At 41.1% G+C, this 15578-nt stretch overlaps 1 protein-coding gene across 3 annotated transcripts in view; it reads left to right on the top strand.

The window, feature by feature from the left end:
• The first annotated feature begins 10415 nt into the window (after positions 1–10415).
• The window catches only part of MIS18BP1 (MIS18 binding protein 1), a 61425-nt gene continuing 56262 nt past the window's right edge, over positions 10416–15578 (top strand). Inside the window, exons 1-2 of one of the 3 annotated variants that reach the window (XM_077940954.1) lie at positions 10784–10960; positions 11232–11256. The gene's annotated coding sequence lies outside the window, so the exon portion shown is untranslated. Of the gene's footprint in view, positions 10961–11231; positions 11257–14785; positions 15006–15578 lie in introns of those variants that run through there. The other 2 variants (XM_028851531.2, XM_077940955.1) reach the window with 2 other exon arrangements.

Raw genomic sequence — 15578 nt, 5'->3', positions numbered from 1 at the left:
TATTTTATAAGCCCTCAAAAGTAAAGGAAATAAAAGCAAAAATAAATAAATGAGATTATATATAACTAAAAAGCAATCAACAGAATGAAAAGACAAACCAGAAAATGAGAGAAAATATTTGCAAATGACTCATGTGACAAGTGATTAATACCCAGAATATACAAGAAACTCAAACACCTCAAGAGCACAAAAATACAATCTGATTTTTAAATGAGTAAACGATCTGAACAGACATTTCTTAAAAGATACATAGTAGGCCGGGCGCGGTGGCTCAAGCCTGTAATCCCAGCACTTTGGGAGGCTAAGACGGGCAGATCACGAGGTCAGGAGATCGAGACCATCCTGGCGAACACAGTGAAACCCCGTCCCTACTAAAAAAATACAAAAAACTAGCTGGGCGAGGTGGCGGGCGCCTGTAGTCCCAGCTACTCGGGAGGCTGAGGCAGGAGAATGGTGTAAACCCGGGAGGCGGAGCTTGCAGTGAGCTGAGATCTGGCCACTGCACTCCAGCCTGGGCGACAAAGCGAGACTCCGTCTCAAAAAAAAAAAAAAAAAAAAAAAGATACATAAAAATGGCAGGCTGGGCACAGTGTCTCACACCTGTAATCCAGCACTTTGGGAGGCCAAGGCAGGCAGATCACTTGAGGCCAGGAGTTCAAAACCAGCCTGGCCAACATGGTGAAACCCGGTCTCTTCTACGAAAAAATACAAAAATTAGCCAGACGTAGTGACACGCACCTGCAGTCCCAGCTACTTGGGAGGCTGAGGCAGGAGAATTGTTTGAACCTGGGAGGTGGAGGCTGTAGTGTGCTGAGATCGTGCAACTGCACTCCAGCCTGGGCAACAGAGCAAGAGCGAGAGAGAGACAGAGAGAAAGAGAGAGAGAGCGCGCCAAAAAACACGTGACAAAATGCCCAACATCGTTAATCATCAGGGAAATGCAAATAAAAAGCACAATGAGGTTTTATTTCACCCCAGTTAGAATGGCTACCATCAAAAAGACAAAAAAATAACAGATTCTGACACAGATGTGGAGGAAAGGAAACTCTAACTGTTGGTGGAAATGTAAACTAGTAGAGCCACTATTGAAAATGTTACAGAGGTTTCTAAAACAACTACAAACAGAAGTACCATATGATCCAGCAGTCCCACTACTGGGCATTTATCCAAAGGAAAGGGAATTAGTATATCTAAGAGACAACTGTACTTGCAAGTTTATTACAGCACTATTCACAATGGCCAAGATTTAGAATCCACCTAGGGGTTCAACAACAAATGAATGGATAAAGAAAATATGGCATATACAAATGGAATACTATTAAACTATAAAAAATGAATGAAATCTTGTCATTTGCAATAACACAGACGGAGCTGGAAGACATTATGTTCAATAAAATAAGCCAGAAACAAAACATTAAACACCACATGTTCTCACTTATATATGGAAGCTAAAAAATTTGATCTCATAGAAGTAAAAAGTGGAATACAGGATACTAGAGGCTGGGAATGATAGGGAGAAGGGAGGGGTGAGGAGAGATTCGTTAAAGGTTATAAAATTACAGCTAGATGAGAAGAATAAATTCTAGTGTTCTGCATCACTGTAGGATGACTATAGTTAATAAGAATATAATTTCAGGCCACATATGGTGGCTCACACTTGTAATCCCAGAACTTTGGGAGGCCGAGAAGGGTGGATCGCTTGAGCCTAGAAATTTGAGACCAGCCTAGGAAACATGGTGAAATCCCACCACTACCAAAAAATACGAAATTTACCTGGGCATGATGGTATGTGCCTGAAGTCCCAGCTACTCCTGAGGCTGAGCTGGAAGGATCCTTTGAGCCTGGGAGGCAGAGACTGCAGTGAGCCAAGATTGTGCCACTGCACTCTAGCCTGGGTGACAGAGACCCTGTCTCAAAAAAAAAAAAAAAAAAAAAAGAAATATAATTTCAAACAGCAAAAAGAAAGACACTGAATGTTTCCAACACCAGAAAAAGATAAATGTTTGAGATCATGGATATGCTAATTAACCAGATCTGATCACTACGCATTATATGTATAAAAACAACACTGTGTACCCCATGAACATGTATAATAACTATTTGTCAATTAAAAAAGTAAAAAGAGGAAATGTTCTTGTACAAAAGCTTTGCAGCATTTTTGATTGCCCTTATTGACCTCCCACCCCATGGGAAAACAGCCTGTTGCATGACGAAAGTGATGCCACCTTGAAGTGAAACTGCCATGATGACCATGATGACTTCTGCAGCAAGGTCTTTAAGAATGCCTGTAACATAGACAACTTCTCATAAATAAACAATCCCTGTAGCATAAATAAAGATGCTTATCTAATCTCCCCAGTGATCACGTTTCACAAGAAAGTCTGAAGTATGATGAGCTACACAAATCTTTATCCTAAAAGCTTGCTTTACAAAGGATATTTTCTGGAGGGCAGGTAGAGGGATCCACCATCTCATGCCCACCCAACACATTGCTTCTGTTCATAAGTCCTATTAAATGTTTCTTTCTGAAGAACTGGATTTTTCAGCTTGGTTTCTTCAGCATCTCAGCACCTTTGGCAGCAGTCTTGAAGGCAGTACCCTGTCTTCAAGGTTCCAGTGTGGGACCTTGGTCCCTGGTTGTGGAGGGAGCACAGACCTTATGCTTAGAGAATTGTGTGTGTTTGTCTGTTCTAACTTATTTGGCAGTGTATTAGTCTGGATTCTTCAGAGAAACACAACCAACAGGAAAGAGAGGGAATGAGAGAGAGAGAGAGAGAGAAGAAAAAAAGAGAAAGAGAGAGATTGATTTACTCTAAGGAATCGGCTCATTGAAGTATGGAAGGCTAAGAAATCCAAGATCTGCATCACTAAACTAGTGACCCAGGAGAGTCAATGATACAGTTCCAGTCCAAGTGTATTAATGTCTGTTCTCACAATGCCAATAAAGATATACCCCAAACTGGGTAATTTATAAAGGAAAGGGGCTTAATTGATTCACAGGTCAGCGTGGCTGGAGAGACCTCAGAAAACTTACAATCTTGGTGGAATGGGAAGCAAACACATCCTTCTTCACATGGCAGTGGCAAGGAGAAGTGCTGAGCAAAAAGGAGAAGAGCCCCTTATAAAACCATTGGCTATCATGAGAACTCACTATCACAAGAACAAGCATGGGGCAACTGCCCCCATGATTCAATTACCTCCCACCAGGTCCCTCCCATGACACGTGGGGATTATGGGAACTAAAATTCCAGATTAGATTTTGATGGAGACACAGCCAAACCATATCACCCAGTATGAAGGTCTGAGAAACAGGAGAGCCAATGGTGTAAGTTCTAGTCCAAGAATGAGTCCAAAGGCAGAAGACTAAATGTCCTAGCTTAAATATATTCTGGCCAAAAGAAAGAATTCTGTCTTACTCAGCCTTTTATTCTATTAAGGCCTTCAACAGATTGGATGAGGCTCATCCATGTTGAGAAGAGCAATCTGCTTTACTCTGTCCAATCCAAAAATTAATCTCATTCAGAAACACCCTCACAGACAAACTAAGAAAAAAATGTTTAACCAAACATCTGGCAATCCATGATACAGTCATATTGACACATAACATTTACCATCACAGAGCACTATTTGAAAGAATGATACAAGGCACCTGACTTTCTTTTATATAAATTGAAACCTATTCAGCGTGAAAAAAAAAACAGCTACACAGAAGACATTCTTCAAAAACATTGTAAGACAAATGGACAACATGCTGCCACCTAAGGCAAAGAATTACAATTGAGGCAAATGATAGATGCAGTGAAAGCCTGCAAGGAAAAGCTGGGTAGAGTTTCTTCGGGAAATTATTCAAAAGTATCTCCATATGCTGAGGAATTTAGAAGCTATGCACATGCCTACGGCAGGATGCATATTCAAAAACAATCTATAAAGACTGTAAGCTTTTAATTCTTGCTTATCTTTGGGCTCAGCACAAGTAGGGAGTGAAGGTTTAGGCAGGGTTATAAATGACCTCGCTAAGTACTGAAAGCATGCTGTAACACACAGTCAATCTTCAAAGGTTGGAAGACGGTATTTTTGTTTCTTTTATTATTTTATTCTAGTGTAGCTCCTGGTGTTCAGGAAAATATCTATCAAAGCACCAGCTGAACACAAGCTAAAGGAACAGAGACTTCAGAGACCACACATGACAAATAATACAGACTTTACAAAGATCATATAGAAAAGACACTAAATAAGCAAACAACTGTATTTCACAGGAAGCAACAACAACAACAACAACAAATCCTGAGAAGGGAGAAGAATCTGATGTCCAGAGTTAGCATATTTTAATATTCAAATGTCCAGTTTCCAGCAAAAACGTTATGAAGCATGCAAAGAAACTAGAAAGTACAGTTTATTTACAGAAGAAATTAATATAAGCTCTCCCTAAGGAAAAACAAACCCTGAACATATTAGACAAAAATTTAAAATCAACTGTCTTAAATATGCTCAGAGAGGTAAAGGAAACCACAGACAAAGAGTTAAAGGAAACCAGAAGAATGATGTCTTAACAATAGAAAATATCAACAAAGATAGAAATTATGATAAGAAACCAAGTAGAAACTGTGAAGCTAAAAAATACAGTAACTGAAATGAAAATTCACTACAGGGTTACAATAGCAGATTTGAGCAGGCAGAATAAAGAAACAGTGAACTTACAACTGTCGACTAAAATCAAAATCCAGATCGAGTAGTATAAAGAAAAAAGAATGACCAGGCATGGTGGCTCACACCTGTAATCTCAGCACTATGGGAGGCTGAGACAGGAGAATCGCTTGAGCCCGAGAGTTCAAGACCACAGTAAGACTCTGTCTTTACAAAAAATTTTTTTAAAAAATGTTAGCTGGGTATCGTGGTATGTGTGTGTAGTTTGAGCTACTTGGGAGGCTGAGGTGGAAAGACCTCTTGAGCACAGGCGTTCATGAGGCAGTGAACCATAATTCTCCTTGTCAGCCTGGGTGACAGAAACAGACTCTGTCTCAAAAATTAAAAAAAAATGAAAAAACCGAAGAATAATTATTGGAGTCTTAAAAAATCTATGGGAATAATCAAGAGTACCACCATACACATTACAGGAGTCCCAGAAGGAGAAGAAAAATAAAACATTGCAAAAAAAATGTTGAAGAAATAACCAAAAACTGCCCAGATTTGGTAAAAGACAGGAACCTATGCACCCAAGAATCTCAACAAACTCCAAGAAGGATAAATATAAACAGTTCCACACTGAGATACATTATAATCAAACTGTCAAAAGACAAAGACAAAAAAAAATCTTAAAAGCAGTGAGAGGAGAGATTTGTCACATACAAGTGATTCTCTACAATAAGAGCATCTGATTTCTCATCAGAAACAATGTAGGAAAGAAGGCAGTGGGATAACATAGTCAAAGTGCTGAAAGAAAAAGACTATCTACCAAGAATTCTATATTCAGCAAAGTGTCCTTCAAAAATGATGGAGAAATTAAGACATTAGCATGTAAATAAAAGCTGAAAGAGTTTGTCACAAGTAGACCTATACTATAAGAAATACTAAAGGGAGTTCTTCAGGCTTAAATGAAAGAAAACTAGACAGTAACTAAAAGCTCTAAGAAGAAATCAAAAAGTTAGATAAATATAACTACATCAGTAAATACAAAAGCCAGGATCGCTATATTTTTGGTGTGTGGTTCCCCTTTTTTAATATGATTTAAAAGCCAAGTGCATAAAATAATTACAAATCTATCTTAATGAACACACGATGTATATAGATGTAATTGGTAATGATAGAAACATACAGGAGAGGTCTCAGCTGTTTAGAAGCAGAGTTTTTGTATGCTATTGAAACTAAGTTGGTATCAATTCAAACTAGGGTATTATAGATTTAGGTGGAAATAACCCAAATGTCAATGGAGTAACAGATAAATAAAACGTGGTGTACACACACACACACACACACACAATATGGAATACTGTCAGCCATAAAAAGGAATCAAGCACTGATCTACAATGTACAATTTTTGAGGTATATAAACCTCAGAAAAAACTGTGAAGGAAGTTATACATAAAAGGTCCATATTGTAATATTGTATGATTCCATTTATATGAAATATCCAAATATGTAAATTCATAGAGACAGGAAGAAGACTGGTGTTTGCCTAGGACTGTGGGGAGGCGACAAGAGAGAGTGACTGCTTAAGGGGTATGAGATTTCCTTTTAGGATGATAAAAAATGTTTTATAGATGGTGGTTGCAGAATATTGTGAATGCATTAAATGTCATTGAATTGTGCACTTTAAAATGGTTATTTTAAGTGAACTTTACCTTAGGTTTTTTTTTAATTAAAAGTCCTGACCATGCAGAAACATGAAAATATTCATATTGTATTACAATCATACACCATAGGCAGCTTTTTTTAAAAAGAGGAAACAGAAAATAACAGCATGCACTGCACAAAGTAATGTTCAGTAACACTTTTAAAGCTTTTTGTTTTAGTTAATTGTAGTTTTGTATATTTATTAGGTTACAATGTACAATATTTCCTACTGTGGGTTGCCAAAAAAAAAAAAAAAATTGGAAAGCCCTGAAAATAAAATCCTGCTGCTACACTCTTTTAATTATTCTTCTGTGGCAGGCATGGAAACATGCAATTCTGATCTTTTGTTAAAAAAAAAAAAAAAAGTAGTCACTGAGCTGTGAGGAGTGCAGTTAGCTGACAGCCTCTGGCTGCAAAGCCTTTGAGATTTGTTAAAGTCTTTGTGCCAAGGCCATGTTCTTCCCAGGCAGCCTCCAGTCTGGTGGATATCAGGGCCTGGCCATGTCTGCCCACTGCAGGACTTCTCTGATAGACAACCCCAAATCTTCCTATTGGGTTAGCCAAGACCTTGTCAAATCTCCAATGCAATCTCAGACTGCACCTACCCAATTCCACTTTCATCAATCTTTCCTTTTACAAATGTCAGATCTGTATCAAGATCTGAAGATTTCCCAGGTCCAGTTCTTCTTCCTCCCCCTTGGTCTTTCACAGGATCTATTTCCCAATAATCCTCATTCCAATTTGGCATCAGCTTCCTGGGTGATCCGAATTGATACATCCTCAACACTTATCACAATTTGTAATATGATTACGTGTTTGTATATTGTCTCCATCACAGAGCAATTTCTTTGGCAGCCTTTTTCACTGAAGGGTCCTCCTCTCACAAAACCTGGATAACTTCCTCACTGACTCCCTCCTTGTAGCCTATACAGGGGAGTAGTGGTTTTACTCTGTGCCCTACATAAGGGCACCCAGCTAAGAGAGTGAGAGGGGGCTGAAATCCTGTTTCAGGGCTATATCTGCCAAGAGTAGAATTTCTTAACCATGGCACTACTGACATTTTAAAATAGTTAATCCTTTGTAATGTTGGGGGGGGCTGTCCCCCCCACCATTACACTATGACATTTAGTAGTATATCTGTCCTCTACCCACAAGATGACACTGGTACCTTCCCTAATTGTGACATTCATACATGTCTCCAGACATTGCCAATTGTCCCAAGGTGGGGGGCAAAACTTTTCCTGCTTAAGAACCCTTGGCCTTGATGAAACAGCGTTTTTCTACTTTCTCCAAGTGTCATATGGTCAGTTAGTAGTCCTGCTACAACTTTTCATGGTCCTAGGAATATTCCTCCAGGCTAAGCAGCCCCAGATGTCTTGGTAGCAACTCGCACACAGCGTGAAGCTTTCTGTCTCTTCCTTTTATATCCCTTTTTTTGGACCCTACATGGGTGTCTGCATGTGTTTCCATGAAGTATAGGCCTAGGATGGGACAGATTATCCCAGGTGGCTGTGAACTGCAAATCCATTTCCAACCATTTTCTCAATACGGTCTCCCTTCCAAGCAGACAGAAACTTAAAGGAGGGCCAATCCAGGGCAGCATTGAAACTGCCTTTGCAAAATTATGGCTGAAACAGTGAAAGAAATATAACTTAACTGACTCCTCCTTGCCTCTAACCTCCAAGCTGTCCTTATTCATTCCTGAGTGTAGGTTGAACTAACTTTGGGGGAAACTTAGTTTGTAGTCTATAAACAAAGACGGTAATAGCCCTTTCCCAAAGCAGACCTTCTTCTTCCCTGGAGACTAGATTGCCTTTGTAGAACTAACATTAGCCACAATATTAGAAACTATGGTTTAGGAGTCATGCAGCTGGAGGCTACAAGATTCTGACCCTCCTTAAACTGCTCCTAAGATCAGTGCTTGAGATATTTTTCAGACCCAGCACACAGAGGATCAGCTGGCACCACCCAGATCAATAAACGGGCTCATCTGATTTTGTGACCCCCCAAACCAGGAACTGACTCAGCGCAAGAGACAGTTTCTACTCACTATGATTTCATCCCTGACCAATCAGCACTCTAGTTCACTGGGTTCCCCCCCACCAAATTATCCTCAAAAACTCTGATCCCCAAAAGCTCAGGGGAGACTGATTTGAGTAATAATAAAACACTAGTCTCCCGCACAGCCAGCTCTGCATCAATTACTCTTTCTCCATTGCAATTCCCTTGTCTTGAATTGACTCTGTCTAGGGAGCAGGCAAGGTAAACCCCTTGGGCAGTTACAGTATGTTGCCATTAAGGGACAGATGAACTGTACCTTGGCCTGTATGCCTTCTCATCACACTTTGTTATCCACAAACTGTTTAATCCAGTTTTGTTTGGAAAATTACTAGTCATCTTATGTAAATTCCTGCGGCCATTCACATTGGGGCATACTACATACTACTTCTTTCTTACATGAGAAGTGGCCAATTAAAAAGAAGTGTGCATTTCTGAGTGCCTGCCCTTAATACGTCAGGGTTCCTATTTTGCCTAAACTTGTGAGCCATGGCCATCTTCATCAGGCACAGAAACCTCTTACACCTCAATTTCAGGTGCTTTGAAATCTGAATGACCATCCCTTCAAACTTCCCCTATCAAAGTATATTTCACACATGCCATTTAACCTGTTTTAAGGCCGGTTCCCACAAAACTAGTGCAAATCCATGTCCAATCATTTTCTCATTATGGTGTACAAGAAAGAAACTTCATTTTATCCAGGTAAGTTTGCTTCCTTTCCCCCTACCTCCAACTGTTGTTTTTCCTTACTTGCATTCATGTGGATGTTTTAAATTTATATTTTGGATTTTGATTATTCAGTGTACAAAATTCAGATGTGTAATACCTAACCTTGTTTTTTACTCTGTTTTTATACTCTTCCTTAATCACCTAGCCTTGTTTCCACATGATAAGCTCTCCCTTAGCTAAGAAAGCTGGACGAACTCCATTTGGCTCCGTCATTTGCAAGGTTTCAAGGACTCCTTACCCACCCCCTTCCTCTGGCCGAGAATTTCGAGCGTTAGCCATCTCTCGGTCGCCAGCTAATAAAGGACTCTTAAATTTGTCTCAAAGTGTGGCGTTTCTCTAACTCACTCGGGTACAACAGATGCAGGATTTAGAAGGGATTGCACAAGTCACTTAAAAAAAGATCAATCCATTACAACCTTTTCAGTAAAGCCTCTTAATGGGGAAATGTGATATGTGACTAGGAAGTTGAGTAATTTTCTTAAAGTATAAAATAAAAAGAAGCTCTCATCACAAATGCGGATGGGGGGAAGAGGACAGACTTCATGCAGGACTGGAGTTGAACAGGGTTCAGGGCTGAAAACACACCTTACATTCCCTCGCTTCCCCTTCTCTACTTTCAAGACTGAACCAATGTGCCCTATACAAGGCGAAGTATACACCCGGTAACTCCGCGGTATCAGAGCGGAGATTCACTGGGTGCAGTCTAAGGCGGGACGCAGCCTGGGGGCCACCGTCACAAGCTGCATGCAGCAACCTACAGTTGTTGAGATTAATGTTTCTAGAATGTGAGGTGACTTAAAAATAATAATAATCACTTCCTGGCCCGGCGCGGTTGCTTGCCTGTAATCCTAGCACTTTGGGAGGCCAAGATGGGAGGATCGCTTAGAACCCAGGGGTTGGAGACTAGCCTGAGCAACATGGCGAGGCCTCCTCTCTACAAAATAAAAATTAGCCAAGCATGGTCGCGCACGACGGTAGTTCCAGCTACTCAGAGGCTGAGGTGGGAAGATCCCTTGGAGTTCCAGGCTGCAGTGAGCCGTTATTGCGCCACTGCCCTCAGGCCTGGGCGACAGAGCGAGAACCTATCCCCCACGCCCCAAAATATCACACTTCCTGAGGGAATGGTTCAAACTAAACATCCCACTTTGTGCGTAACTTTACATTCAATCCATCATCCCCTCAAGAACAAAATGTTCTTTCTCCCCCTCAAACATGGAGGGCAGAAAAACAGACGTTCTCTCAAACCCACCGAGCACGCTGTTTTCCTGAGACGGAAGAGACGGATAACAGCCGCTACTGCGCACAGCCTAGTGGGGGAGGACGGCAGCCAGGAAGGGCCAAACTTAGACGCAGCAGCGCCGGAGCGCGCTCGCGGCCCACCGCGTGCGACGTCAGCTTTGCACCGGCAGAGCTTCACGGGAGGAAAGGCGGGATTCAGGGTGGGCGGGTGCCCTGCGAAGACGAAACGAACTTTGAGGAAAACTAGAGGATCTCGCCCCCTGCCTGTGACAGCTTAGGGTCGCCTACTTTTTGTGGATACACTACCGTCCACGGCGTGCAGAGGCCGCCTGCAGTTTTCTAGCGTCCCTGTGAGACGCACGGTGGCGCAATTCCCGAGAGTGCCAATCCTAGGCCGGCTGGAGGGCGGGCTCTTCAAATTTGAATTACGGAAGTGTTGTGTGATAGTATCTCGCGGAGGGGGTAAGCGTCGCTTGGTGCCCGGCCGCCGCGGGCAGGGGCCACCGTGGGCCTGAGGCGCGAGCCGGGCGGCGTCCGTCCCTCCCTCCGCGCGGAGCCGAGCCGGGACTGCGGCAGTCTCTCCCTGCCAGGCCCTTCACCCAAGGTACGTCCTCCCGCGCCCCCCGATAGCCTCCTGCCGCGGGTCCCCGCCGATGGTGGGCGTCCTGCCCTTTAAGCATGTAGGCTCACGCAGTTTATTTATTTATTTATTTGTAGATTTCTGGCTTTGGTACTGATTTTACAGCTTCGCACTCGATGTTCACTTATTTTGTGTCTACTGTACTTAAGAGAGTAGAACACGATTGCTCAGATTTATTTCGATGGTGAGCGTTCTAGGTCTTTGTTCTAAAATAACTTTTTTTTTTTTTTTTTAGAATACCAAGTGGGAAAATTATATGCGTCAGTACCCAACTCTTCCCCTTGGGACCCCAGGACCCACAGGGCTATAGAAGCAATTGATCATTCAGCTTATGTTTTGTTCTGGTTAAATTGCATGCTTGTTGCAAACAGCTTTAGATGTTAATAAAATTATTTAGAAAATGGTCGGGCGCGGTGGCTCACGCCTGTGATCCCAGCACTTTGGGAGGTCGAGGCGGGTGATCTTTGAGCTCAGGAGTTCAAGAAAATGGTAGGCCGCTTCATCCTGCCCTTCGAAGATAAACACTGTTTACAATTTGGTTCACTGCTTCCAGAGTTTTTCTCTATGCTTGTTTGTGTTTTATTTATTTATTTAATTTTTTTTTTACACAAATGCAATTATATGTTGTTACTTTCTTTTTCAATTTAATATTTCTTGGACGCTTTTCCGTGTAAGTACATATATATGTATTTATTGAATACATAAATTGTATGGATGTGGTGGAATTTATTTTGTCCTTTATTGGTAGACATCTGGGTTGTTTAATTTCATTTTATGCTGCAGGTACTGCAGCATGAACTTCCCTGTTTAGTGGCTGTGTAGACTACGTTGCCTTTTGGTAAAGAACTTAAGCTATGGAGTCGGGTAGAATCGGATCCTCTTTCTCACTGTCGAGTGACCTTGGTCAGGTTACTTAACCACCTTATACCTTAATTTCTCTTTTTTCAAATTTGGAGTAATAACAGTACTTAACTCTTTCGAGTTACTGTTAGATTATATAGTGACTGGCATGTAAATATTCAGTAAATAACGGCTATTACGATACATATATATTTGCATTCTTATGCAGATGTTTCTATAGGAAAAAACAAGTTAGAAGTGGAATTCCCAAGTCAATAGTATGCAGACTTGCATTTGAAATTAATCTTTACCAATGTGATATGAAAAAAAAATCAGTTTTAGTTTGCATTTCCATTTATGAGTAAAATTAGATGTCACTTGACTCGTTTGTTGGCCTTTTTGTATTCTATTAATTGCATTTCATGTCCCGTGACCGTTTTCTGTTTTGTACATTTTTTAAAGTTGATTTATTAGGTCTCTTTGAATGTTATGTAAATTAACCCTTTGTCATATGTGCTGAGTATTTTTTTCAAGTGTATCATTTGCCTGTTAACTTAAAATTCTATTTTTCCCCTAATTCTATGTCCCAGTTTTGGTTAGTGTGCTCTGGGATTTTTGACCCATTCCATAGTAATAGTTATTATTACTGCTACCACTACAGTAAATTCTTACAAGAACTTTCCATGTCTTTTTGGGAGGAGGAGGAGGAGTTATATTCAGGATCATATACATAATTGTTTAGCTTCAGTTCTGTGTTTATATGTGTCACTTGTAACTGACTGTCATATGTTCTGAGAAATACATTCTCAGGAAATTTTTGTCATTGTGCCAGTATCATAGAGTGTACTTATAAAAACCCAGGCTATATGTTATAACCTATTGCTTCTAGGCTTCAAACCTGTACAGCATGTTACTTTACTGAATATTGTTGGCAGTTGTAACACAATGATAAGTATTTCTGTATCTAAACATACCAAAATATACAAAAGGTACAGTAAAAATAAGTTAAAAAAAGGTACACCAAAACAATTTCATGGGACCACTGTATATGTGGTTTGATGTCATTATGCAGTGCATCACTGTACCATAAATGCTTACGGCCAGACTTTTTTTTTTTTTTTTTTTTTGAGACAGAGTCTTGCTGGAGTGCAGTGGTGTGATCTCCGCTCACTGCAAGCTTCGCCTCCCGGGTTCACACCATTCTCCTGCCTCAGCCTCCCGAGTAGCTGGTACTACAGGCACGTGCCACCATGCCCGGCTAATTTTTTTGTATTTTTAGTAGAGACGGGGTTTCACCATGTTAGCCAGGATGGTCTGGATCTCCTGACCTCGTGGTGTGCCCCCATCGGCGTCCCAAAGTGCTGGGATTACAGTTGTGAGCCACCACGCCCATCCTGGCCAGCCGTTTCATCCAATGGTTTTCCCATTCCTGTGTCTTTATGTTGAAAACAATTTTTTTCCGCCAGTACATCAGCATTTGTCAGTTTTTAGAATAAGTTTTAAGGATTAGATTTTCCAAACAACTTTAAGCAGTTAATGAAAACGGAAACATACTTTCTCCAGTCTGAGAGGAACTAACAATTTCTTGTTGCTGACCTCCATCTGTTAGCCAATGTGCTTGGCTTCAGGACAGGCTGTTCTTTCCTCCACTTGAGGGATGCCAGTTATTAAATCTCCACTAATGTCTGTGTTTCATCAGAGGCTGATTTCTTTGTTTTGCTCTTTTGACTAGGAAGGAAATGGAGCTTCAGATCTGTCCTGGATGAATTATCTAGACCCAGTGGTGTTCTTGTTTATCTATTCCGCAAAGCCTCTGTGGTCAGAGGGAATTGTAGATCATTTTTTTTTCTCTGCATTCTGTCTTTAACAAACCACTGGCAAATACTGACTGCTTTTTTTTGGCTTATATTGAGTTGCTATTTATCACACGGTGGGAAAAAGGTCTCCTAGAGCAACTTTTTGTGTCTTTGGGACGGGAAGTGGAATTTGAGGATTTTTCAGAATCTTGGCTACTCACCTTTATCCTACTACTTGCCTGAATTGGGGGCAGGGACATTAGGAAACAGTAAGCTCTGTTTGTTTCTCGTAACCTTTCAGTGTGACAATTATCTGACTTTAAATGAAGACAGTTCTGCATGTCCATTACAGATTGGTTCTGTTTTCAGTGCTGCTCGCTTATTTGCAGTTTTTACTTTCTGTTTAGCATCTCATTAGGCTCTGAGGAATTAAGATTGTGTAAACCTGAACATTCTTTGCCGTTTTGCTTTGCAGTTTTCCAGTTTATTGTTGTTGTTGTTGTTGTTGTTATTATTATTATTATTATTTTGAGACAGAGTCTCACTCTGTCGCCCAGGCTGGAGTGCAGTGGTGGTACGATCTCAGCTCACTGCAACCTCCATCTCCTGGGTTCAAGTGATTCTCCTGCCTCAGCCTCCTGAGTAGCTGGGACTACAGGCATGTGCCACCACATCCAGCTAATTTTTGCATTGTTAGTAAAAACGGGGTTTCACTGTGTTGGCCAGGCTGGTCTTGAACTCCTGACCTCAAGTGATCCTCCTGCCTTGGCCTCCCAAAGTGCTGGGATTACAGGCGTGAGCCACTGTGCTCAGCCAAGTTTATTCATTTTTTATTTTGAGAGATTGTATAGCTTTATTGCCTTTCTTTGAAATGAACAGCTAAGCCAGACTTGGTGGCTCACACCTGTACTCCCAACACTTGTGGGAGGCCGAATCAGGAGGATCACTTGAGCCCAGGAGTTCAAGACCAGCCTGGACGACATGGGGAAACCTGTCTCTATAAAAAAATGCAAAAAAACATAGCTCAGGTGGTTCATGCTTGTAATCCCAGTACTTCGGGAGGCTGAGGCAAGTGGATCACCTGAGGTCAGGAGTTAGAGACCAGCCTGACCAATATGGTGAAACTCCGTCCTACTGAAAATACAAAAATCAGCCGGGTGTGGTGGCATGCGCCTGTGATCCCAGCTACTTGGGAAGCTGAGACAGGAGAATTGTTTGAACCCATATGGTGGAGATTGTAGTGAGCCAAGATCACATCACCGCACTCCAGCCTGGGCAACAGAGCGAGACTCCCTCTCAAAAACAAAACAAATAAGCAAAAAAAGAAAAAAGAAAACATAGCAGAGGTGCAGTGGCACAAACTTGTGGTCCCAGCTACTCTGGAGGCGAAGGTAGGAGGATTGCTTGAGCCCAGATTTCGAGGTTGCAGGGAGCCCTGAGCACACCACTGTACTCCAGCCTGGGTGACAGAGACACTGTCCCAAAAATAAAACAGAAATGAAGTGAACAGCTAATATTATAACTTCCCAGTACAGAACCCCTGGAACTAGCACATCATAAACATATACATGCATGCATTAATATGTATTTGCAGGATTCATATTCTGTGGAAGAATTACAGTGGTTTTTAGGAGCTCCAGACTCCCAAGATAGCCTTCTTTGTTGACTGTTGTAATTTAAGAATATTTTCCTTCTTTTTTTCTCCGTTATCATAAATTATTGGATTAAATAATACTTTGTATATTAATTGCTTATCTCTCACAGAAGTAGCTGTAGATAAAGATACTTGATATTTTTTGGTCTGGCTATGTTAGAATTTTCTGTGATAGGTTTTTTTTATGTTTATATGATGTTAACTAATTGGAATAGTTATAAATTCAGCTATAAGAGATGCTGTAAATCTAGACTAGTAAGTTCCAGGGTCCTTGGATTGAAATATTTTATTT

The sequence above is a fragment of the Macaca mulatta genome, chromosome 7 (assembly GCF_049350105.2).
Source record: "Macaca mulatta isolate MMU2019108-1 chromosome 7, T2T-MMU8v2.0, whole genome shotgun sequence".
Lineage (NCBI taxonomy): Eukaryota > Metazoa > Chordata > Mammalia > Primates > Cercopithecidae > Macaca > Macaca mulatta.
This window is presented reverse-complemented; position numbering and strand designations above follow the sequence as displayed.